Genomic DNA, 26,675 nt, shown 5'->3' with positions numbered 1-26,675 from the left:
AAGTGAAGTGATGACCTATAATCCGATTAATTGAGGCAGAGAGATAGTTACAAAAAATTTAAAAATAAGGTGGCGCTGGAAACAAACAAATGGCTGGAAAAGCATGACATAATATGGGAGTTGCATGCTGAGAGCCTAACCGAAGTAATAAGTAATCCAAAACTGTACAAGTTAATTAAGGTAGAGAGATCATAGCAAGTTATCAAGGTGATGGTGTCAAAACATGACAGTAAGGAAGATTTTACAAATACAGAACAGTATGGTCAGGTTACATGTAGCACAAGATCATGGTTGAGGCTGTCTTGGGTGCAGAACTTGGCTATCAGTTTCCATTCGGCAATTCTGTATTGTTGCGTATCTCGAAGGCTGCCTTGGAGGACACTTACCTGAAGACCAGAGGCTGAATGTCCTTGACAGCTGAAGCGCTCTCTGACTAGAAGGGAACATTCCTGTCAGGTGGTTTCATGGTGTACATTCATCTGTTGCCATAACGTCTGTATGGTCTTGCCAATATACCACAACCTGAGGCAAATAAATTGGGGATTTTGCAAGCATTGATAAAACCTTTAACATTTGTGCTGACTCTGGGACAAGTGAGGTTTGATTCTAACATGCTACGTCACTGAAGTGTGACAAATCTAACACCCCAAGGACTCTCAAATGCTTAACTGTGTAATCATTATTTTCCCTGACTGAACCTGACAATTTGCCTTTTAAACTCTTAACCAATGTATGTGCGTGTGTTTGATGTCACACTTTTATTCATTATTCATTTTAGCAGATAATAGAATTCTCCTTTCACTCAAGAAAACCTTATAATTGGATCATCCATTTTCTAGCAAACTATGTTTTAACTGAAATGAAAGACAAGGAACAAATAAAAATACTTGTTGCAGCCAATGAAGAGGAGATTAAAAAGAGGGAGGCTAATACCCTGTCTTCACCTGGTCATAACAATATTAACTGTGATGATACTTCATTAGAATAAGCTAATTAAATAATCAAATTTAGAAAACTATATTTTAGAGAACAATAAATTCTTTGTATTTACTCCTACTCTATAATTCTCCTTTGAATTCTCCCTTCAAAGAAGCTTTGCTTGGTTCAGATCAAGCAAGTCACATATCAAAATCAAGGTCAGTCAGTAAATTCCATTATATTCTGAATAGACCCAATATACAAAGTTGAGGCATGACACTTGTTCATCCTAATAAAGCCATTCCTGATTAGTCAGGCAAATCAAAATAGGGAGGGGAAAATACACAAAACCTCATTGCTAAGTGAACTTGCTGTTGATAGATTGCTTCTGTCTGCCTGCGGCAACCAGATCCCAATCTGTTTTCAGTCAGCTCAGACTGAGCACATAAAACCACGCCATACTCCAATTTCACTTTTAACCAACTAGCGAGAGCTCATGAAACTCAACACCAATAACGATTTTTATCGGGATCTGTCCATCGACAAGGTGTGTTACAACATTCTGTCATACACTAATCTATTTTTCTTTCTTCATTATGTCCTTGAATCCAAACATCGCAAAATAAATTGGGTGATTTCTTAAAAATTTCCAGTGAAGTCAACAAAGTGTGTTCCCCATTCATCAAAAGTAATATCCTTATTTCAGTGCCTCACAGGCCATCCCCAAAGGTCTGGTAAAATTCAGACTATTGTATGTCTAAAGTTACAAGATACCCGTCAAACTAATGCAAATAATTGCTGTTAAATGGTTCACAAAGTCAGAAAATATTTGAAGGATTTGTTGATTTTAAGTGCATGGTATATAGTATTTTTATGGTAAAATCTTTATTGACCTGTCAGTTATTGTATATGTCTGCATGCATGTGGAGATTGGTGGGAATGCGGGTTTCCGCCATGGTCAATAAGCTGAGTTCTTGTGGTGCTGAAAAATAGTTGGTGAACTAAAATCTACATTGTTCTTGTTTACTTTCTTGTCAACAAATAGTACGTGTTAATTTGCATATCTCCCAAACAGACTAAAGCTGATATCTCCTACTGGTTTTTGAAGATGGAAGTATCACAGATTCGTAAGCAGATGTCACATACTGCAGTTCTGTCATTGCTGTAGTGATATGGGGGTCCACTTCCTTCATTGATTACAATCACCATGAGTTGCTTGTCTCTGGTTCATTACAACAAAGCAGACTAAGCTATCGGGGCTTGCCTGCCTCTAAGTAAATGTTAAAAAATTGCACTATAAAGCAGGCTGTGACACAGACAATTTTGAAGTTGTGGCTGTGTTGGGCTGAAAGCAAGCAGAAATATGTTATGAGGCTGGTGCTTTGCTGATGCTGAGATTCATAGATGGAAGGTCTTGAAAGATCATGACCATTGACTATAGAAGTAACTTATTGAGAAGGAATAGTTCCACGTAAAGAGAATGGCTGATGATGGTGGACCCCCAACCATTCTGGGAGCTGCAATGGATGCTGATGGAACAAGTCACCATATACATGGTGCTTGTCATGTTTTTGTGCCATTCAGTTTCTCAATTGCAGATAGGAAGCGCATTGATAGTACAGTAACTTGAGTAAATGATGAGATGCAAATGTAAGGAAATAAGCTGTTGCCAATAGTGAGATTTTGAACTTGCAATCTATGGCATGAGGCCTTAACTGACCAAGTTTTTCTTGATGTTGGGCATCTGGCTTTTGGACTGTCACCCAAGAAAGCCACCTTGCTCCCTGCAATTCATGCTACCCCAGAGAGGTAACGTTAACCCATATGTACAAAAGGCTTGATAATAATGAGATTCAGAAGCTCTACATTGCCACTTCCCATGACGTCATCTGCATTTACAATTAAAGTTGTATTCCAAAAGATAACTGAAAACGTACCATTATGGGGTCTGCTGATAATTTTCCTGTGCTTGAGTCAGAAGGTGCTAGGTTGAAGCTCTAACAACCTTACCACCTTCCCCTATCTTGATTGAGTCAATTTATATGACTATCCCCATTTTGCCCAAAGAGCCCATGCTCTGGAGTTTCTATGTCCTTGTTGGCTCCATACTATCACTACACAGAGGCCAGAGTAGTCATAATCTGCTTGAACACCTACTTGTTCAAGAACTCCCAGACCTACCATTAACTATAAGGCCCCCATACTGTCTTCAATTGTCCCACATCTCTGTCATCATTACAACAATGACCCAGTATAGTGCAGCCTATCCTCAAACTTTATCTGCCTGCTTTCCCCAGGATCCAAGAACTGCCCCCGGATTAGCAGGCTAACAATTGGTGACCAATTTCCGATGACCAAATAAAAACCAAAAGAACTGCAGATGCTGTAAATCAGGAACAAAAACAAAGTTGCTTGAAAAGCTCAGCAGGTCTGGCAGCATCTGTGGAGGAGAAAACAGAGTTAACATTTTGGGTCCGGTGACCCTTCCTCAGAGGAAGGGTTCCTCAGGTCTGAGGAAGGGTCATCGGACCCGAAATGTTAACTCTGTTTTCTCCTTCACAGATGCTGCCTGACCTGCTGAGCTTTTCCAGCAACTTTGTTTTTGTTCCGACAACTGACTGTGGTGCACTCCCCAGATGGACTTTTCAGGACAGCCTGCTTGACCATGGCTACCTCCTGGACTAATCTGTGTATACACCTCAACTGACCTACATATAATTCTCAGACTACTTGCACTTGACCTTGAGTGCTGACCATGGTCCAATTCCTAGACTGCAAGGGCATGGAACACTGGACTTGTGCAGGACTAACCACCTAACTGCCTGTGGCCAACTCCCTTGACTGTAACTGGACTAACCCCTTGACTGACTGTGGTGATATCTCTGATGGACTCAAATCTACCTTCACACCCACCCCCCTCCAAAACATTCTTTCCCTTTAACTTTCATTCATCACTATTTTGTTTGAGCATGTGTGAATGATATCTTCAGTTGAAGCAATGTTAAGGTAGCAATGCATAACTTGCTATACATCACTGTTGAAGAAAAAGCAGCAGTAAGATAGTGGCACTTGCTTTACAAGGCACTTCATTCATGTGTGCCTCTTGAATGCTACAGAATATGCAGAGATTGTTGAATTACCTAGATATGCTTGAACAGTCTCTACAACAGCATTTAACCTGCAAGGACACTGCTTTATGCAGCTTTTCTCTGCCAGCCTCTGATCTATGACAAACAGTGTACAAGTGAACTGTCCATTGAATGTCTCCCAGCCTTGAAAGTCACCATGCTCCTTGGAAACCTCATAGATAAAAACAACATTTCTGTGCTGAGATTTGTAGAATGATCACTCATTTCATACTGTCACACATAATGTAGATGTCAGTATCAAAGGGTGTGTGCAGACCAGGCCTTGGATCATTCCCTGAATATTACTAATGCCCTCCATATTTACATGCAATGCCTTGGCTGTGTTCTCAAAGTTAAATTTCAAGGATCCCTGACATACAAGGCTATTTAAAGACAAATACACATTTATTTATAAGAAATTAATAATATTTAGTGATTGCAACATCTTGCATCCTTGGGATTTAGGAGGAGGCACCTCATCCCTCACATCAACGTGACTTAACGAGGTCTTCTACTGAAAATAATTCTACATCAGCCATTATAAAAGGGCATGCAAAACTTATATTGGCAAACTGATGTAGCAACCATTCCATCTATGTGCTGTAGAATGTTTTCTTCTTTCTCTCCCTTCTACTACATCTAGGTGCAAGCCGAACGTTTGCAGCTGAAGTAGAAACAGCTTGCTCAGTGGTTAGTTTTGTTGACTTGGAAGACTTTGGAGGTCATCCCCCGATATCCTCCAGCCTACAATCTTCTGTTCAGGTGTAGGCTCATGCTCCTCAATTTATACTGCTGCAGGTTTTGGGATCACAGACAGGGGATAGTTGGAGGGAAGGTAACCTGAGAAGAAGCTTGTGTGGTGCTGCATATTGCCCTTCCACTCCAGTGGTGCCCGCATTTACCATCTTATTTCCTTTAGAGGAAAGGGCATGTGGAAAAAGGTCAAGGTGCCTTATCCCTCATGTCTTGCCATTGATGCTGGGCACACATGGCTAGAACAATGGAGTGAAGGCCTAATTGCAAATAAAGCAGTCACTGAGCGTTCTGCTGGGCCTGCGTCTGCAAGAAACTACTACACTTTCCATGGAGGCAGTTTTGTATTAGAAGCACCACAGTAATGAGAACATTGAAGAATGTTGATGGGCCTACCAAAAGCCCCACCATACTTGCCTGATGTTCCTGTGCCTAGCTCTGCAGGTTGAGCATGACACTTTGGCCAAGAACATGGTATGACAGGTCGGCACAACATCGAGGGCCGAAGGGCCTGTACTGTGCTGTAATGTTCTAAAAAAAACAGGAACACATCTGCCTGGGGATGAATGGGTGCCTGCTCATCTGCAGTCCTCTATATGTCAGAGACCTCGGGTATTCCTTTCTACACTGGCTGCAGAGATGTACCAATGATATGCAGACCATATTGTATCTCGATCAGGTACCCACTGAGATGAAACCTCTGTGTTGGTGGGGTGTACCCTCTGAGTGTTCACTAGCTTCCTCCTCAAGAGGTGGAGCTGCTGCTGAGGGATTCAGGTTGTGATAGCTACCATTTAAAAATTCCCTGGGTGCTGCTACTGTCTGCATAAGCAAAAAGAGGGAAAGAGTTAGAGATGGATAAACTTGTTCAGAATAAAAAGAGTGCTGGCAGGAAGCAAGGCAAGCGCTGTAGAATGCAGTTCATTGGGTTTTTGTCCATTGTTGTTTTTCTGTCAGTAAATGAGACATCTTAGACTTTCCTCGCCACCTTTGCCTAATAGGGAATGAGTAGCCTGATGTCTGCCATCTCCCTGCTTGTCCTGGACCTCTCAAGCCATTCACAAGTCAGTTTTTCCTGCAATGAAACAAAGGGAAGAATTGAGTATGATGGAAATGGATGCAAGAGAGGTAAGTCATCTTGCAGGAGCATGATAAATGGTCAGGTTGTCCTCAGTGAGTCAAAATGAAGAGCAGAGGGCAAGAGCGATTAGTAGTTATTGAGGATGAAATGGATATGATTCCTTGAGTGGACACAATGCATGTGATGCTGAGCATTGTAGTCCATCACCATTGGCGAGATATATGTGCAGTGTTTGAGCTACAGTGACTGAAAGCTGTTTGAGAGTCTCTGTCACCCCAAGCACCGGTGCCTCAAAATCATTCTCAAGAAAGAAAAGGGTTATCTTATTTTTCTTCTTTGCCAGCTGGTGAGAGTTTAAAGGTGGACACCACTGTGTGAGAGGTAGTTTTTGCCTTACAGCATCTGAAGTGATTTCCAGCGGTACATTAAATATGACACCAAAATCTTGGCAGCCAGAAGGTCCCAGAAGTGGTGAGCACTTCCATCACATTCACCCCCGATTCACCAAGTAACACACCCAACTTAAAGGTTGGATAAATAATGAAGTGAGAATTATGTGCTTGAGGAAGATAACTCACGCCAGGCACGACAGAAGTAACACCATGAAACTTGCTTACTAACTCTCTTTAACTTCAAATGGGAAAGTCTTAGTCATTGTACAAGCAGCTTTAACTCAGAATTATAGCCCATCCTGATACACCTGTTGAGTGGGGATGAGACTGCTAAAAGCTCATGCTGCATCACTTCAGTTATTTCATTCCAGCTCTTGATGCAATATAAATAACTTTACAAGATTAGCATTAGTGCAGTGTGAAACATCATCGTACTGGCAATATTCTTCTAGTATAAATCTATTCCCAGACACAGGTATTTGGACATTCACAATGGAAGAAGCCAGTAGATAAATGCTAACAAACACAAATCTATGCATTGAGATCTTCCAGATCCGCTCCAAGCTCTCAATTCCCCCTTTGAATTTGTGATCTCCCTCCCTTGGGCTCACAATCTCTTGATCTAGGCACCCCAACCTTCCCAGTTTGTTTGGCAGCACCAACAATTAATCACCCTCACCAACTGTCCATCAACTTGATTTATCTTCCTTACTCCCATGGATCCCCTTTTCATTCAATCAAACGACACTACTTTCTCTTATCTTCTCCACTAAGCCATCCAATCACAGCCGTCTCAACACCATCGTCCCCACTACCCTCTTAACACAGCAGTGAGAACAGATCCATTCTTGTAGCTTTCACCATCCAGTTCACTGGCAAACTGGAGGCCAGTCTATCAATCAGGTTGGCCTTTGAACAGGGAGCCATACGGTGATGTCATGGTCCTGCTTTGTAGTTAAAACTCCATATCTTGAGGGGGAATCCTAAATTGCCGGTTTCCCACAAAAGGATGAAATCAAGAAGGTAAAGAGGGGATATGCGATAGCGTTGGCAAATAAGGTTAAAGGTAATCCAGAAAGATTCTACAAATATATTAAGAGCAAGAAATCAACTAAAGAGAGAGAGTAGGACGCCTTAAAGATCAATGAGGTCATCTTTGTGTTGAAACTCAGGAGTTGGGAGATATTAAAAGAATATTTCACATCAGTTTTTACTATTGAGAAAGAAATAGAGGCTAGAAAACTCAGGGAAATAAATATTGATGTTTTGAAAACAGGTCACCTTTCAGAAGAGGAAGTGCTACAAGTTTAAAAATAAAACATAAAGGTAGATACATCGCCAGGACCTAATCAAGCGCATGCCAGGACATTGTGGAAAGTTAGGGATGAAATTGTGGGTTCGCTTGCAAAAATCTTTGTATCATCTATTAACACGAATGAAGTAGTAGAGGATTGGAGGGTGGCTAATGTTGTGGCATTGTTTAAAAAAGGCTGTAAGGAGACGCTTGGGAACTATAGACCTGTGAGTCTAATATTGGTGATGGTAAGTTGTTGGAGATGATTCTGAAGGATAGGTTTTACGTGCATTTGTAGCGGCAAGGAAGGATTAGGGATAGTCAGCATGGTTTTGTGCGAGGAAGTTTGTTTCTTACAAACTTTATTGTTTCTTTTAATGAAGTTACCAAAAAGATTGATGAGGACAAACAAACATGTTGTTTACTTGGACTCTTGTAAAGCATTTAACAAGGTTCCACATGGTAGACTATTAGTAAAGTTAGATCACTTGGGATTCAGGGCGAGCTTGCCACATGAAAACAAAATTATATTTACGTTAGGAGACAGAAGGTAGAATATTGTTTCTCAGACTGGAAGCCTGTGACCAGCAGTGTTCCACAGGGATCGGTACTGGGTCCACTTTTGTTTGTCATTTATATAAATGATTTGGATGAGAATATGGGAGGCATGAATAGTAAGTTTGCAGCTGACACCAAAATTGATGGTATAATGAATAGTGAAGGAGGTTACCTAAGATTACAAAGTGTTCTTAATCAATTGAGTCAGTGGGCCAACGAGAGGTGGATGGTGTTTAATTTGGATAAATGTGAGGTATTGCATTTTGGTAAAGCAAACAAGGGCAGGATTTATGCAATTAATGCTAGGGCCCCAGATAGTGTTGTAGAACAGAGAGACATAGGGGTACAGGTATTATTTGAAATGTGCATCACAGATTACCAGAGTGGTTAAGGAGTTTAGCATGCTTGCATTCATTGATCAGACCATTGAGTATTTGGGTTGGGATGTCATGTTGAGGTTTTACAGGATATTGGTGAAGCCTCTTCTGGAGTTCTGTGTGTAGTTCCGGTCACCCTGTTATAGGAAGGGTAGTATTAAACTGGAAAGGGTTCAGAAAAGATTGACTAGGGTGTTTCCAGGAATGAAGGATTTGAGACATAAAAATAGACTGGAATGGCTGGGACCTTTTTCTGGAGTGTAAGAGTTGAGGAGTGACCTTATTGAAGTTTAGAAAATCATGAGAGGCATAAATAAGTAAGTGACAAGGGTCTTTTCCCTAGGGTGGGGAAATTCAAAACCAGGGGGTATATTTTTAAAGTGAGAGGAGAAAGATTTAAAAAGGAAATGAGCGACTACCTTTTTATGCAGAGAGTGTTTGATGTATAGAATGAATTGCCAAAGAAAGTGTTGGATGTGGGTACAGTTACAATGTTTAAAAGATGTTTGGATAATAAACTCGTGAATAGGAAATGTTTGGAAGGATGTGGGCCAAACACAGGCAGTTGGGACTAATTTAGTTTGGGAACATGGTCAGCATGGACTGCTTGGTCGACAGGATCTGTTTTCATCCTGTGTAGCTCTGTGACCCTGTGACCTGTTCCCTTTGAATCAAGTGTATATAACTTCCTGCTGTCACCATCTAAACTCACACGAAGGTCTGTCACTTGACTGAGATACAGAGAAATGCCTCCCACCCATGGAACATCGGGAGGCAATGGCCTGGTGGTATTACCAATGGACTGTTAATCCAAATTCCTAGATAATGTTCTAGGGACCTGGGTTTGAATCCCACTATGGCAGATGGCAGAATTTGAATTCAGTAAATATCTGGAATTAAAAGTCTAATCATGACCATGAATCCATTGCCTATTGTCAGGAAAAACCCATCTGGTTCACTATTGTCCTTTAGGGAAGGAAACTGCCATTCTTACCATGTCTGGCCCACAATGTGACTCCAGACCCACAGAATATGGTTGACTCCTACTTGCCCAGAGGGCAGTTAAGGATGGGCAATAAATGCTGGTGTAGTCACTGTTACCCTCATCCCCCAAATGAATAAAGAAACTCTTATCCATCATAGGTCTCCATTTGAATCACAGGCAGAAAGAAAGCATTTTTATGAACGTATTTCATAAAATCTAAAACCAGGTTATTCTTTATACTGTTAAATCTAATCATTGCAAAGTCACATAAATTAACAAGGTACTGCGTGACCAATGCCTAAATTCTTTTGCATTTGTTTTGGTCTAAGGAAAGATTTTCTCACAAGTAGAGGTTTATGACAATAGGACTCATAACGAAGAAGCTTTATCAAAATTTTTATTTGACTGGATTGTTATATTTTTCGAGAATTATTTCTTAAACTGATAGAAGCTATTCTTGACTGCAACAACTTTTACTCAATTTGAACAACATGAAATTAAACACTTGGCCTGTCACTGTGATGAAATATAATGTTCACAAATTCTACTCCTTTTCATAAATTGAAACCAAAACCACATGTTGTATCCGATGATGATTGAAAGGGTACCAGTACAGTGAATATAACATCGGTCATCATAAATTAGCATCTTCCAATTTGTGGAGCCAGGTCTTCACCAAGAGTCGTTTGGAGACATGTTTATAACCCAACAAACTCATGACAAAATAGTAATTATAGACAGCCACAATACAGCAGAGCTTGTTATTATAAACCCCCAGGACTGACAGAATAGTTATTTTTATGAGGTGGGAAGGTTGTCTGAGCTCCTAGGGCCATAATGCAGTTCTAACTGGAACATGAGTAAATACTTTTGTTATATTCATTGTGTTATAATAATAGAATTTGTTAGCCAAGGCATAACTGCATTCCGATATTTGACGATAGGATTTTATTACTGTTGATAAATTTTAATATCTAAAGAAGAAGAACACTTATTAAAAAATAATATTGTTGACTTGGGATTTTGAGACAATAAGTTTAGAATTGCATCTATCCAAAAGGATTCAAATGTTTGAAAATAGTTCATTATAAAACCACCTTGTGGGAACTCCTGGACAAGATAGTCTCACTCAATATTGTCATGGATGGATTTTTTAATGTTGAATCAGAATTGGCATCCTTCCTGAATCTGACACTCTGACAGTGTTAAAAAATTTCAGTACTGACTAAGGTTAAAGTTAGGAAAATTCTTTTCAGGCACAGGAGTCGTGGTTTGTGACTGACTGACATGTGCTCGCTGCTGTTAAAGCAGACAGCATACATATTTAATACTGGCTCCTCTTAAATGAGTGTAACTTTGTTCCAAGTGGGCTCCCTGCTGCTGGCTGTCACAACAGTTACCAGTGGGCTGAGCAGTGTGCACTGATACCAGATTGTCCATCCAACCTGTTCCTTTTAAAGGATTAATACTGATTACACTGAAAGCTATAATTTAACAGAATACTTCAATAGGTAGGGTTAATGTGCTGCAAAAATCCATACTTTGTATTTGAAAGACCACAATAGCTGTGAATGACAAATTCTGAAGAGGCTGAATGTCAAACCTGTTAGATGACAGCAGAGGTCATTGCAGTTTGCACAGAAATCTTCATACCTTATCAAAAAGAAATTAATGGATTGGCACAATGATGGTTCTCTAAGATCACTATTTTCAAAGGTATTTTTAAAATCTGTACAACTGCTTAAAATCCAGTGGGAATTTATATTATACAGTCAATGCAAAATAACACTGTGAATGAATAATGATGCAATCCAATGTTGCTTACGAATACGAGGAAGATAAATGTTGTAAAAAGGTTAATAAAATGATATCAGCTTTTTTACAGGCAAAATAGAGGAGAGTTATCTATTATGTAATATTTAAACATTCTAACAAGGTGGTACATGCTGACCTCTCAGGGCTTTGCAACGTAAAGAAAAATAAGTTATGGTTACTGCTTAAACTATGATAGGTACACATTTAACAATGAAAAATGAATTGCTCGTTATATACAGTTGTCTAATTTGAAATACTAGCATCTGTGCTTGGCCTATGCTATGCTGTGGTGAATATTCTGTCTGAACTTTGCAAACAGTGTTCTGTTAAATTTTCCAGTGGGAGCTGTACTTTGGGAAATACATGTTTAGATTGAAAATAAAATACATAAGCTGAGTTGTCTAATAGTTTTTACTGGAATTTATCCTTACATAAATTCTATACTTAACACGTTGTTGCTTATCAAGTTGGAGATGGCAATGCTAGGAGATGCAATATTTTTCTTCTAATATTTTGACACTCAATGCCAGTACTCCCAGGTTTTATATAGTTCTGCCTGGATACATGATAGAGCCCTCTTTACTCAGCCTTGGCAACATATCTTAACCCTCATCCCTGAACACTAATCCGCTCTTCAGTGTCAATATTTCCTCTTACTACTCCAGTTATCAACATTACTTTTCTGAGAGACAGCTGTGGAATGCACTTGATTTGTGAAGGAGGCAGCATACATTGGATGGGATAATGCATTGGGAATTACTTCTTCCTTTCCAGAATACAGAGTTGAATCCAATCCAGTTTGAAGGAAGAAGAGGGTTGAATCTAATCCTGTTTGAAGGAGGTAGAATTAGTCTGTGCAGTCTTGCGCAATGTAGTTCCCAGTGGATGAGAGAGCACACACTACATGGCTGTCTAAATTATCAGATGTGATGCAATTATAGATCCAAGGCCTTTCCTGTATTCTCCTTCATGTCAGGTCATATTATTGGTAGTTCCTCACAGTGAGAGGATTCTTCCCACAGAATCTTAGAGTAAACAGGAGCGAGAAAATAAAGTGAGGCTGTGAGAGATGGGGTGTAGTAAATGAGGGGTAGAAATGGAAGGTGACAGCGTAAGGGAGGAATAGCATTATGATGAGAAAATTGCTACATTGGCAGTCAGATGGGCAGACCTTGGTCAATGAGGCATTGTACATGTTCTTGAACTGTCTTTTTGCTGTTGTGTCTTTTAATTTGTGATGCATCAAGTAATGGAATAAGGCATAAAATGAATTTATAAACATTAGTATTAAATTTTCATTATTATGTTTTGATACTTAAAGTTTGAGCTAGGAATAATTACAACATCATAGGCTGTAATGATTATAAAAATCAATAAAAGATTTAAAAATTAGAAATGCAAACATTGTGATTCAAAAATGAGGCTCAATTCAAGTAACAAAGTGTGGAGCTGGATGAACACAGCAGGCCAAGCCCACCACCCAAGACATTTTTCCATCCCCACCCTTGTCTGCTTTCCGGAGAGACCACTCTCTCCATGACTCCCTTGTTAGCTCCACACTGCCCTCCAACCCCACCACACCCAGCACCTTCCCCTGCAACCGCAGGAAATGCTACACTTGCCCCCACACCTCCTCCCTCACCCCTATCCCAGGCACCAAGATGACTTTGCATATTAAGCAGAGGTTCACCTGCACATCTGCCAACGTGGTATACTGCATCCATTGTACCCCGTGTGGCTTCCTCTACATTGGGGAAACCAAGCGGAGGCTTGGGGACCACTTTGCAGAACACCTCCGCTCGGTTCGCAATAAACAACTGCACCTCCCAGTCGCAAACCATTTCCACTCCCCCTCCCATTCTTTAGATGATAATAAAGTGTGAAGCTGGATGAACACAGCAGGCCAAGCAGCATCTCAGGAGCACAAAAGCTGATGTTTCGGGCCTAGACCCTTCATCAGAGAGGGGGATGGGGTGAGGGTTCTGGAATAAATAGGGAGAGAAGGAGAGGCGGACCGAAGATGGAGAGAAAAGAAGATAGGTGGAGAGGAGAGTATAGGTGGGGAGGTGGGGAGGGGATAGGTCAGTCCAGGGAAGATGGACAGGTCAAGGAGGTGGGATGAGGCTAGTAGGTAGGAGATGGAGGTGCAGCTTGGGGTGGGAGGAAGGGATGGGTGAGAGGAAGAACAGGCTAGGGAGGCAGAGACAGGCTGGACTGGTTTTGGGATGCAGTGGGTGGAGGGGAAGAGCTGGGCTGGTTGTGTGGTACATTGGGGGGAGGGGACGAACTGGGCTGGTTTTGGGATGCGGTGGGCGAAGGGGAGATTTTGAAGCTGGTGAAGCCCACATGGATACCATTGGGCTGCAGGGTTCCCAAGCGCAATATGAGTTGCTGTTCCTGCAACCTTCGGGTGGCATCATTGTGGCACTGCAGGAGGCCCATGATGGACATGTCATCTAAAGAATGGGAGGGGGAGTGGAAATGGTTTGCGACTGGGAGGTGCAGTTGTTTGTTGCGAACCGAGCGGAGGTGTTCTGCAAAGCGGTCCCCAAGCCTCCGCTTGGTTTCCCCAATGTAGAGGAAGCCACACGGGGTACAATGGATGCAGTATACCACATTGGCAGATGTGCAGGTGAACCTCTGCTTAATATGGAAAGTCATCTTGGGGCCTGGGATACGGGTGAGAGAGGAGGTGTGAGGGCAAGGTTAGCATTTCCTGCGGTTGGAGGGGAAGGTGTCGGGTGTGGTGGGGTCGGAGGGCAGTGTGGAGCTAACAAGGGAGTCTTTAGATGACATGTCCATCATGGGCCTCCTGCAGTGCCACAGTGATGCCACCCGAAGGTTGCAGGAACAGCAACTCATATTCCGCTTGGGAACCCTGCAGCCCAATGGTATCCATGTGGACTTCACCAGCTTCAAAATCTCCCCTTCCCCCACCGCATCCCTAAACCAGCCCAGTTCGCCCCCTCCCCCCACTGCACCACAAAACCAGCCCAGCTCTTCCCCTCCACCCACTTCATCCCAAAACCAGTCCAGCCTGTCTCTGCCTCCCTAACCTGTTCTTCCTCTCACCCATCCCTTCCTCCCACCCCAAGCTGCACCTCCATCTCCTACCTACTAACCTCATCCCACCTCCTTGACCAGTCCGTCTTCCCTGGACTGACCTATCCCCTCCCCACCTCCCCACCTATACTCTCCTCTCCACCTATCTTCTTTTCTCTCTATCTTCGGTCCACCTCCCCCTCTCTCTCTATTTATTCCAGAACCCTCATCCCATCCCCCTCTCTGAGAAGGGTCTAGGCCCGAAACATCAGCTTTTGTGCTCCTGAGATGCTGCTGGGCCTGCTGAGTTCATCCAGCTTCACACTTTATTATCTTGGATTCTCCAGCATCTGCAGTTCCCATTATCTCTCTCCACACTTTGTTATCTTGGATTCTCCAGCATCTGCAGTTCCCATTATCACTCACTCAATTCAAGTAAGACATTTTTGAAGTAGATCAGGAAAAGATCGTGGGGTGCCTTGGTGGCTAGGCGGTTAGTACTGCTGCCTCACAGCACCAGAGACCGGGGTTCAATTCGCCCTTAGGCGACAGTCTGTGTGGAGTTTGCACATTCTGCCCATATCTATGTGAATTTCCTCCAGGTGCTTGGGTTTCCTCCCACAGTCCAAAGGTGTGCAGGTAACGTGGATTGGGCATGCTAGATTGTCCATAGTATCCAGGGATGTGTAGGCTAAGTAGATTAGCCAAGGGAAATGCAGGGTTACAGGGATAGGGTAGAGGGTTGGTTCTGGGTGGGATGCTCTTCAGAGGATTGCTGTGGACCCCATGGGCCAAATGGTCTGCTTCCACAATGTAGGGATTCTATGAACAAAATACACCACTTCATACTGCTCCATTCTATGAATCGATTTTATAACTTCATTCTGTGCTCTATTCTTTAATTTCATACTGTTTCGTTCTTTGAATATGATAATGGCAGAACTTTACAGTATTAAACAAGAATTAGCTTTGGTCTTTTTGGAAAGCTTTGATTGGCATTGAAGCTATAACTAGTTCCAATTTCTATTCAGACAGTTCAGCTTCCAAAAAAATGCAATCCTTGCAATTATCATAGCTCCTGCTGATGAACTGATCAATTGATTCTAGTGACTGCCTGAAAGCTTTAGTTCCAATCGGTGAATTCATAGAATCCTAGAATCATACAGTAGTCATCAGTGTGAAGCTTCATGTGATCGGACACGAGAGATAACATATGGAGTGAGGCACTGTCTGAGATAAACTGAAGCCCAGGACTGGTGGCCCAGCACTAAGCAAAGACTGACATCACGGGAAACCACACCACAGAGACACTCACTATGAGCTGCAATCTCAGAATAGAGCCTGTAGGGGAGGAGCTGGCACTGAGTGATGAGTGATAAATATTAAAATAAAAGCTTCAATCTGAACTGGGAGGAACAATTGGGGTGATGTCACAAGGTTCACAGTCTAAGGATATAGGGTAAATATTTAGAACTTAGATGGGGAGGAGAAATTTCTTCACGCAGAGAATGATGAGCCTGTAGAATTTGCTACCACTGAAAGCAGTCAAGGCTAAAACATTATTGATTTCAAGAAGGACTTGGATATAGCACTCAGGACTAAACAGGTCAAAGGATATGGGGGAGAAGCAGGAAAAGACTACTGAATTGGATGATCAGCCACATCCATAATGAATGGTGGAGCAGGCTTGGAGGGTCAAATGGCCTACTCAAAGAATAAAGAACAAAGAAAATTACAGCATGGGAACAGGGGGGATGTGTAGGGCAGGTGTAGCACTTCCTGCAGTTGCAGGGAAAAGTGCCAGGGGTGGTGGGGCTAGTGGGGAGTGTGGGGCGGACAAGGGAGTCACGGAGAGCGCGGTCCCTCTGGAAGGCAGATAAGGGTGGGGAGGGAAAAATGCGACAGCATTTTTTTCTGAAGAAGGGTCTAGGCCCGAAACATCAACCTTCCTGCTCCTCTGATGCTGCTTGGCCTGCTGTGTTCGTCCAGCTGTACACCTTGTTGTCACTGATAGTTCGCTGGGTTGGATTTGCCCCTGCTTTTTGAAGACAGAACATGTCCACCAGTTTGGTTCTTCTGTAAAGTATGAAGTGGAATGAAAAACAACACAAAGACCTATTTATTGCTATAAGGCTTATAGCAAAATTAAAAAGTAGAACACATTTGACAGTCACTCATTCGAAGGAGGAACTGTGGACCTGTGTGGCATCTCCCAATTCTCACCCCACTAATATATCCAGGATGTAAATAATGCCATTTTTGTCAGTTCACAACTGTCCATATTCTTCCCTGTGGAGAGAAATTTCAAGCAGCCTGGGCACTGCTGTTGTCCAGCATTGCTGACTTCCCTCAGGTTCTGTATGCTATAGACTGCACCTAAGATTATTTTGATAGAGAGCTCCATTATGAAGCTGCAGAGTTCATCAACAGAAAAAGCTTCCACTTCATCACTGTTCTAATTAAACATGACCATAGGTGTCATATGTTGAAGATCTGCAGTGGATATCCTGGGACCTGATATGACTTGCATAAAGCAGAGCACTGACAGATTCTGGCCTGCGTCCCATGTCATTGGGCAGAAAGGGTTAGCTGCTGAGAGGCATTCCATCCGACTATGGTTGATGACACCTTTACAAAAATGTCAGACTTCAGAACAATGATACAATGCTGCCTACAGGTCCACAAGGGTCATAGTGAAGTGACCATAGTCTCCCTGAAGATGAGGTGTTGATGCTGGACTAATCCAGTGAATCTTTGAGTACAACACAGAAGGGCTGTGATGCATCATCATGGCATGCTGTCCCCTTCACAACTAGAGCCAACAAAGGAGTGTTCCCTGAATACAGAGGAAATTGGAGTTCAACAGCAATTGTCTAAGGAGAAAAATATTAATGACAATCGGGATATTAACTATCAGGGACATCCAAGAGAGCATGATACAGCTATTCATTGTCAAGCCTGAGAAACCAGACAGAACCTAATTGAAACTCCCTTCCAAGATGAATGATCTGGGTTTGGATTTCCATTAGTTGAGTGTTTTCTGTTGGTTGTGCAGCAGGAAGCCCCTGTTTAGTGCAAAGGACATGTGCCCTGATTGTTTTTGTATTTCTTATTGTTCTGTTGCTGAAAAAGTGTTTTGTTATCCATCTGATTATCAGCTTCGTATCTTAGGATAATCCCATTTTCAAGTATCTCTGCATTATAAGCACCATTGACTATTTGCAAATAAGCACCAATCAGTGAGACAGAGCACAAACATCACTTGGCCCCAAGATTAGGTAATTGGTAAGGCTTCAGTCAGCATAGGATGTCTGAGTGTTGTATAGTGAAGTCTTAAGATAGGCAGCAGGTCAAGATGAATCCTGAAGTACCTCATTTCATCCACTGCTAGTAAATTTTCAACATTTCAAAGATCACAAAGATTGCTAAGTTGACCTGAAATGCCTCAGTGACCAGTAGGACAGTGTTGAACATGACAGAGCAGCACATTATGCAGCTTTTCTCAGCAAACCCTGCAAAAGAAGGGACAGTAGACATGTAAACTGTCTATTGTACATCTCCTATCCCTAAATAACAGTGTGCACGCTTAAAAATAGAATTAAGTACTCCTTCCAGAAATGTGTGAAACTATTCCTCATTCTGAACTGTACATTCACAGGATAAGTATGCATGGAAGATGTGTGCAGACCAGGTCCTATCATAATCTCTGCACATTAGCTTTGGTCCCAGTGTCATCAGCATTATACTATGATGCTTTGCATGCAGTCAATCAACATCTCAGTTCAAGGATCCCTGGCATCTGAGGCTAACTGCAGCCAAGGAGTCAATGAATGCTTTTGAGAGATGAGTAATGCTTGGCCATTTCAGTTTCCTTCATCCTGGGGAATTCTTAAGTTGCTGCTCATCTCAAACATGGGTGTGACTTCACAAGGTCTGACAGTGACAGAGGCACTTATAATTTATTGCAAGGGAAATTGGATACAAATGCAGTGAGATGGTGAGGACACATCTGGGCTATTGTGCACAGTATTCTTTGCTTTATTCAAGGAAGGATACAAATGCATTGAAGGCAGTTCAGAGAAGGCTTACTCAACAAATATCTGGAATGAGTGGGTTGACTTATGAAAAAAGTTGAGCAGGTTAGGCTTGTATCTGCTGGTGTTTATGATTGTGTAATGTAGTTTAATTGAAACATATTGATCCTGGAAGGTCTTGACAGGATAGATGTTGAAAGGATATTTCCTTTCATGGTGGAATCTAGAACTTGGGGTCATTGTTTAAAAATCAGGGGTCACCCATTTAAAACAGAGATGAAGCACAATTTCTTTTCATCAGAGAGTTGTGAATCTTTTGCACTCTCTTCCTGAAAATGCGGTGGAAGCAGAGTCCTTGAATTTTTTTTAAAGGAAGGAGGAGATAGATTCATGTTAAGCAAAGGGGTAGACAGAAATCCAGACTTGAGGTTACAGTCAGATCATCAATCATCATATTGAATGGTGAACAGGCTTGAGGGGTTGAACAACCTACCCCTGGTCAGAATTCATATGTTTGCATTTCATTTGTAGAGCAGACATTTTAAATGTGCTAGTTAAATATGCATATTTAAAGAAGTGCAAAATTATTAATGATGTATCACCTGTGTCATCCACATGCTTTCAATAAATTATTTTCTTCCCTTCCCCCACATTACATCAATGTGCAATCCTGCCTTCTGCAGCTGGGATGGAGCAACCTTTTGTGTGGTGGCCCATTGGCCTAGAAGACCTAGTCTCTGGGGGGTGTTTGGACCTAGAGAGCCATTGATATATCTTGCCCAAATGTAGGCTCATTCCCTGCAGCTGGAACTTTGGCAGGCTTTGGCATCACAGTGGACAGGAAGAGGAGGGACCAGGCACATATCGAGTGTCCATAGAGGAAGCTTCTAGAAGTCTTCTGTACAGCTTCTCTTCCTTGTGATGGCCTGTTAGAACTACATGTTTCCTTGACAAGAATGGGTGTCTGAAATGAGATCAAGATTTTATGTCCCCTCTCACCTCACCATTGATGATACGCATCTGAAACTCCGTCAATGGATTATAGGTCTGTGTGCTTATCTGGCTGACACTGAATGTGTAGTCTTCAATGGAGACAGAAATATGAATTACTGAAAAAGCTTGGCAGGTCTAGCAACATCTGTGGAGAGAAATCAGTGTTAATGAATCAGGTCTGGTGACCCTTCCTACAAACTGCTGCATGGAGACAGCCGGATACATGCATATCAGAGCTAGCAAAATACGAATCAATTTGGTGGATTCCTCCATTATACAATTCAGTTTACAAATTGCTTCTGACAGGTGTAGCTTGGAGCTGTCGATTGAATATGATGCATGCAATGCTGAATGTTGTAATCCATAAAACCTAAACATAGAAACATGGAAGATGGCAGGAGTAAGCCATTCAACCCCTCAAGCATGCTCCACCATTCAATAGGAGCATGCCTGATCATCAAGCTTAATACCCTAATCTCACCCTTCTTTCATCTCCCTTTAGCCACAAGAGGTATATCATCTTACTTCTTGAAATTTGTAATGGTTTGGCCTCAACCACTTTCTCTAGTTGTTAATTCCATAGGCGCACCACTCTCTGGGTGAAGAAATTTCTCCTCATCTCAGTCGTAAAATGTTTACCGTTTATCCTTAAAGTATAACCCCTAGTTCTGGACTTCCCCACCATCAGGAACATCTTTCCTGCTGCTAATCAGTCTGGTCCTGTTAGAATTTTATTGGTTTCTATGAGATCCTCCCTCATTCTTCCAGACTCCAGTGAATACTATTTTAACCAATGTGATCTCTCCTCATACATCAGTCCTGCCACCCCAGGAATCAATTTAATAAAGAGGTGAGAGTAGTGTGAAGATGATGGGATGTTGCCTTGCAGAGTGCAGATTATTAGTTTTCTATTTGATCCACTGAATATTCTGTTTTCCCTGCAACACAGCACTGATCCAAGTGCTGTCTTGGTCCATGCTGGCTGTGGCTTTTTGTTTCCAGTCTTCAGGAGAAAGCACTGGCTCCTCTCCACCATCTCGTCAACCGCCACCTTTAAGTTCATGTTGATGACATGGGAGCTAACTTGCCTTTTTGGATCATATTCTCTGTGATGCCAATACAGCATCAACTCCTCCCACTTCCTACAGACTAAGGGAGTGGCTATGGGCACCCACATGGGCCCAAGCTATGCTTACCTTTTCGTAGGATACATGGAACAGTCCCTTTTCCGCTGTTACACTAGCACTATCCCCCACATCTTCCTCCACTACATTGATGACTGTATCGGTGCTGCCTCATGCTCCCACGAGGAGCTTGAACAGCTCATCAACTTTACTAACACCTTTCACCCCAACCTCAAATTCACCTGGACCATCTCCAAAACCTCTGTCTCCTTCCTGGACATCTGTCTCCGCCTCTGGTGACTACCTTGAAACTGACATTTATTTCAAGCCCACCAACTCCCACAGCTACCTAGGCTACACCTCTTCTCACCCATCCTCTTACATGAATGCGATCCCCTACTCCCAGTTTGTTCACCTCTGCTGCATCTGCTCCCAAGATGGTGCATTCCATTCCAGAAGATCCCAGATGTCCTTCCATTTCAAGGATTGCAACTTACCCCCTCTGGTGATCAAAAATGCACCCAACCACATCTCTTGCATTTCCCACAATTCTGCCCTCAAACTTCCTCTCCCCAACAAAAATAAAGACAGGGTTCCCCTTATCTTCACATACCATGCCACCAACCTCCACATCCAGTGCATCATCCTCTGCTACTTCTGCCACCTACAATCCAACCCCAGAACCAAAGAGATATTTTCCTCCCCACCCCTATCTGCTTTTCATCGGGACCTCTCACACCGCAACTCCCTCATCAATTCTACACTTCCCACTTGCCCCACCATTCCGGGCACCTTTCTGTGCAACTGCAGGTAATACTACACCTGCCCCTACACCTCTCCTGTCACCTCCATTCAAGGTTCAAAACAAAACTTTCATATCACACATGGGTTCATCTGTAGATTCTCTAACTTGGTCTACTGTATCCATTGCACCCGGTGTGGCCTCCTCTACATCGATGAGACCAAGCAGACTCAGAGATCATTTCGTAGAGCATCTGCACTCTGTACATGACAAACAACAACACCTTTTGGTTGCCAACCATTTTAACTTCCCACTCCCTAGATGACATGTCCATATCTCATACCCAACCCTTCTTCTCATCCCCGTCTCCTTGACTTAACACAATCTGTCCATCTCATCTCTCATCTATCTGCCCCACCCATCCCACTGACCAATCCCCACCACTGCCAACCTGCACTCACCTCACACCATCCCACCTACCTTCCCCAGCCCCACCCCTTCTCACTCTATTATTTTCCCAGCTCCTTCCCCCTCCCCATTTCTGAAGAAGGATCCCAACCCAAAATGTCAACTTTCCTGCTCCTTGATGTTGCCTGGCCTGCTGTGTTCCTCCAGTTCCACACTGTGTTGTCTCTCTTAAACAAGGTGTTTCCAGTTTCTCAAAGAGATGTGTGTGTGAGAGAGACAAAGACAATAGAATAAAGTTGGTGTTGCATAATGAGGCAAAACCAGCTTTCTTTAATAAAAGCAAAACCATAACTGGAAGAAGGAGGACAACCAATTCGTGACCTGGATTTGGATTTCTTAGAAAAAGTCCTGCTGAAAAGTGGTGTCACTAGGCATCACATAATCCTCCCAGAGTTTGGAGGCTCGTTTCAAATTGATTTGAATTGGCATTAGATCTCTTAAGGTTTTGTGCTGAAATGGGGGTTGGGTAGGATCAAGGCATATTTGAGGTGTGTCCTTAAAGTGTCCAATTAAAATCATGGCTGTCTGTCAAGACTCGCTGTCCTCATCCAGACAATTAAGTGTTATGCCTCTCCAGACATATTTCTGTCAGTTGTGATACAGAATTCTTAACTACACAGTGGAGAAGGCATGTTTTCTGCACATTGTTGTTATTAAGAGCTGAAAAGATATTTCTGACGTAAAACAGCCACTAGTGTTTATGAACAACAAATGTGCACAAGCTGATTTAATAAACTGGATGCCTTCCAGGGAATTTGGAACAGACAGCAGCAAGCTTCCATCCATTGTTTCTAAGGTATTTTAAAATGTATGGGGTACTAAATGGCTGCCCTTTGATCAAATATTCAAGCATGAATGTTTACTATAATTTTGGCAAAAATGTGTCTCTTTAATATTTCAAAGATGCTGTCTGTTTATAAACATTTTACTGGGCTGATGTTTCTGTAGGTCACAGCAAATATTGTTCCTATATAAATTATAGAAAACCTGAATTTGGATATCACCTTCCAAAGTTTCAAAATTGCTGGACTACGAATTTTTTAAAATTCTTTCATGGGATGTGAGCAACATTGACAAGCCAGTATTGATTTCCCATCCCTAATTGCCCTTAAGAGAGTGGCATGGTGAATTGTCCTGGACATAGAAACTAGGAGGAGGAGTAAACCAATCAGCCCTCGTACCTGCTGCAGCATTCAATATGATCAAGATTGATCTTCTTCCTCAGTATCATCTTCCCACCTTCTCTCCATATCCCTTACAGCCTTTAAGAGCTAAAAAAAATTACCTTACCATTTGCTGAAACCTCTTGCCATCCCCTACTTCTCAAATCACATAAATTCCTTTAAATCTGGAGTTCCTCGGTGTGCTACCATCTTTTACAAAGTTTTACAAGATTTCCTGCTCATTTTTCTTTACAACAATATTAATAGCATTAGGGAAGCTCCTGAAATGTGTCTCCTAGCTGATAGCGAGCAGATGGTTTATCATGGAAGGCAAGTACACGGTGAATTTTGTAATATCAGAGGTCAGCATTTTAAAGAGACATGTTGGTAATGAACCTTTGGTGCAAGTTCCAAACAAAGGAAGAGTTAAGAGCTATTGAACAACATGCACTGTGAAAGAAGATGATGTACTATTCCATTTAAGTGTTAAGGATAATGGACATCGGAGTTCAGTGATGTTGAGATGGTAAAAAGGAAGGTCACTGTTCCCTTACCTTGATTTCCACGAGGAATTCATTAAACTTTCTCTGGTCATGGTCTCTGTCCTGTAACTGAGAGAGAGGTGGCACTCAGCACTGTGGCAACTTCACTTCACTGCAGTGATAAATAAAGAATTATGGATGCTGGAAATCAGAAACAAAAACAGAAATTGCTGGAAAAAGTCATTAGATCTCACAGCATCTGTGGAGAGAAATCAGAATTAACATTTCAGGTCAAGTAACTCTTCTTCAGTACTGACTTTTTTCAGCAATTTCTGTTTTTATTCACTGTGGTGATAACTGCTGCTCAGAAATAAGACATGTAGAGAGGGTGAAGAAAAGTGGACTGCTTTGATTTTAGCTCCTGTATCAATGGTCAGAGGAGTTAAATCTTCCCTACAGTTCCATATTTCTGAAGGGAAGGCAGCAGCCTTGTAGTATCATCATCAACAATTCATCCAGAATGTCAGCTAATGGTCTGGGAGCCTGAGTTCAAATCCCAATTTGGCAGATGGTGAGTTTGAATTCAATAAATACCTGGAATTAAGAAAAAAAGTGATGAACATGAAAACACTGCGAGTTGTCAGAAAATTCAGCTGATTCAACAGTGTTCTTCAGGGAGGAAAATCTGCCATCCTTCATGTGATCCAGACGACACAACAATGTGATTGACTCCCAAATGCTCTTTGAAAGGCAAGGCACTCTATTGTAACAGGATGGCGATGTGGTTCAGTGCTTAGCACTCTGCCTCATAGCGCCAGGGACCCAAGTTTGATTCCACCCTCGGGCGACTGTATGGAGTTTGTAAGTTTTCCACGTGACTGCATGGGTTTCCTCCAGGTGCTCCAGTATCCTGCCACAGTCCAAGTGTGTGCATGTTAAGTGGATTGGCAATGCTAAATTGCCCATAGTGTCCAAGGATGTGCAAGCTAAGTGGGGTAGCATTGGGAAATGCAGAGTTACAGGGAGAGGGTAGGGGAATGGGTCTGGTTTGGATGTTCTTTGGACGGTCAGTGTGGACTTAATGGACCAAATGGCCTGCTTCCACACTGTAGGTATTCTATTCTAACAATCATTATGAAGTGCCAATAAAGAAATGAAACCAGACAGACTGCCTAACTTCAACCCTGGCACTGGAAACAGCAACAGCAAAAACAGCCCTGTCAATCCTGCAAAGTTTTCCTTACCAATGTCTGAGGGCCAAAACTGAGAGAGCTGTCTCACAGACCATTCCAGCAGAAGCCTGACTTATTGATGCTCACAGAATCGTATCATCTAGTCAATGTCTGAAATTTCACCTCACCATCCCTGTATATAGTAGCACAGTCATGAGGGTCCTCAACAATTACCCTGGAACCCACAAAGTCTCATGGCATAAGGAAACCTCCTTCTGATAACCATGTACAGTCCTCTATCTGCTGATGAATCAGAAATCCTCTCATTGAACAACACATGGAAAAGCACTGAGGGTAGCAAAGACATAGAGTGGCTTGGCAGCAGCACAGCCGATCAGGTTCTAAAGGACGTAGCTGCTAGGTCTGCAGCAGGTGGTGAGAGGACCAACATAAGGGAGATACATACTTGATCTCATCCCTAACAATCTGATTCCTGCAGATGCATCTGTCCACGAGTGTATCAGTGAGAGTGACCACCCACAATTCTTGTAGAGATGAAGTTCCACCTTCACACTGAGAATACCTTAATCTGGTTGTGTGGCTCTATCACTGTGCTAACTGGGACAGGTCTAGCAACTCCATACTGGGCATCTATGACATGATGTGGGCCATCAGCAGCAGCAGAATTGTATTCCACTCTGCAACCTGAGGAGAGAAAGCAGAGTTGACATTTCAAGTGCAGTAACCATTCTTCAGAACTGGACCATGATCTCACCATTGAATACCAGGGCATTGTGTCCAATATGGTCACTGATTTTATCTCATCTTCCCCCTACACTCGCAAACTCTAAGCTCTTAGTCTTTCAAACTCATACAGCATGCTTCTGCCTTCTTCCCAGTTCTGAAGGAGGGTCACTGAATTTGATATGTTAACTCTGTTTTCTCTCTGCAGATACTGCCAGACCTGCTGAGCTTTGCCAACAATTTCTTTTTTGTTTCACATTTATAGCATCCACAGTTCTTTGTTTTACAATCTGTAACCTCATGGTCTGACATATCCCCCACTCGACAATTACCATCAAAACAAGGGATCAATCCTGGTTCAATAGACAGTGCAGGAGGGCAGGATCAGGCATACCTCAAAATGAGATGTCAACCTGGTGAAGCTGCAAAGCAGAACAACTTGCGTGCTAAACAGCATAAGTAGCAAATGGTAGACAGAGCTAAGTGATTCCGCAACCAGCCAATCAAATCAAAGTTCTGCAGTCCTGCCACATCTAGAAATGAATGGTGGCAGATAATTAAACAGCTCACTGGAGGAGGGTGTTCACAAAATATCTTCAACTGTGGTACAGCCCTCTACATCAGTGCATAAGTTGAGGCTGAATCACTCACAACAATCTTCATCCATAAGTGTTGAGTGGATGATCCATCTTGGCCTCCTGCAGAGGTCCCCAACAGCACAGATGTCAGTCTTCAGCCAACTTGATTCACTCCACGTGCTATCATGAAACAGTTGGAGGTACTGGATACTGCAAAGGTTATGAGCCCTGACAACATTCCAGCAACAGTACTGATGACCTGTGCTCAAGAACTTCCCATTCTCCTAGACATGCTGCTCCGGTACAGTTACCACACTAGCATTTACCCAACAATGTGGAAAATTGCTCAGGTATGTCTTACCTAGAAAAAGCAGGATAAATCCAGCCCGAGTAATTATTGCCCCATCATTCTACCCTTAATCATCAACAAAGTGATGGAAGATGTCATCAACAGTGCCTTCAAGCAGCATCTGCTGAACAACAACCTCCACACACAAAATTAGCACACAGGTGTAGCAGGTAATCAGGAAGGCTAATGAAATGTTGGCCCTTATTTTAAGGGGGTTGGAATATAAGAGTAGGAAAGTCTTACTGCAATTGGGTGGTACCTGGCTCAGTGGTTAGCACTACTGCCTTACAGCCACAGAACTGGGTTCAGTTCTAGCCTTGATTGACAGTCAGTGTAGAGTCTGCACATTCTCCCCATGTTTGTGTGGGTTTCCTCTGGGTGCTCTGGTTTATTCCCACAGTCCAAAGATGTGTTGGTTTAGATAGATTAGCCATATTAAAATTGTCCATAGTGTCCAGGGATGTGTTGGCTAGGGGGAATTAG

General features: G+C 42.4%; 1 protein-coding gene and 1 long non-coding RNA gene across 2 annotated transcripts in view; one reads left to right on the top strand and one right to left on the bottom strand.

Moving 5' to 3' along the window:
- Window positions 1-26,675, top strand: part of kcnq1.2 (potassium voltage-gated channel, KQT-like subfamily, member 1.2) — a 480,582-nt gene that overhangs the window by 394,149 nt on the left and 59,758 nt on the right. The window lies entirely within an intron of this gene.
- Window positions 19,406-26,675, bottom strand: part of LOC132210699 (uncharacterized) — a 50,220-nt gene continuing 42,950 nt past the window's right edge. The window contains exons 2-3 of the long non-coding RNA XR_009446859.1: window positions 23,422-23,478; window positions 19,406-19,515 (exon numbers count right to left, since the gene is read on the bottom strand). This is a non-coding gene — a long non-coding RNA (uncharacterized LOC132210699). The remainder of the gene's footprint in view (window positions 19,516-23,421; window positions 23,479-26,675) is intronic.

Source organism: Stegostoma tigrinum, chromosome 18 (genome assembly GCF_030684315.1).
Source record: "Stegostoma tigrinum isolate sSteTig4 chromosome 18, sSteTig4.hap1, whole genome shotgun sequence".
Classification (NCBI taxonomy): domain Eukaryota; kingdom Metazoa; phylum Chordata; class Chondrichthyes; order Orectolobiformes; family Stegostomatidae; genus Stegostoma; species Stegostoma tigrinum.
Note: the sequence above shows the minus strand (reverse complement) of the source record. Positions and strands in the feature narration are given on the sequence as shown.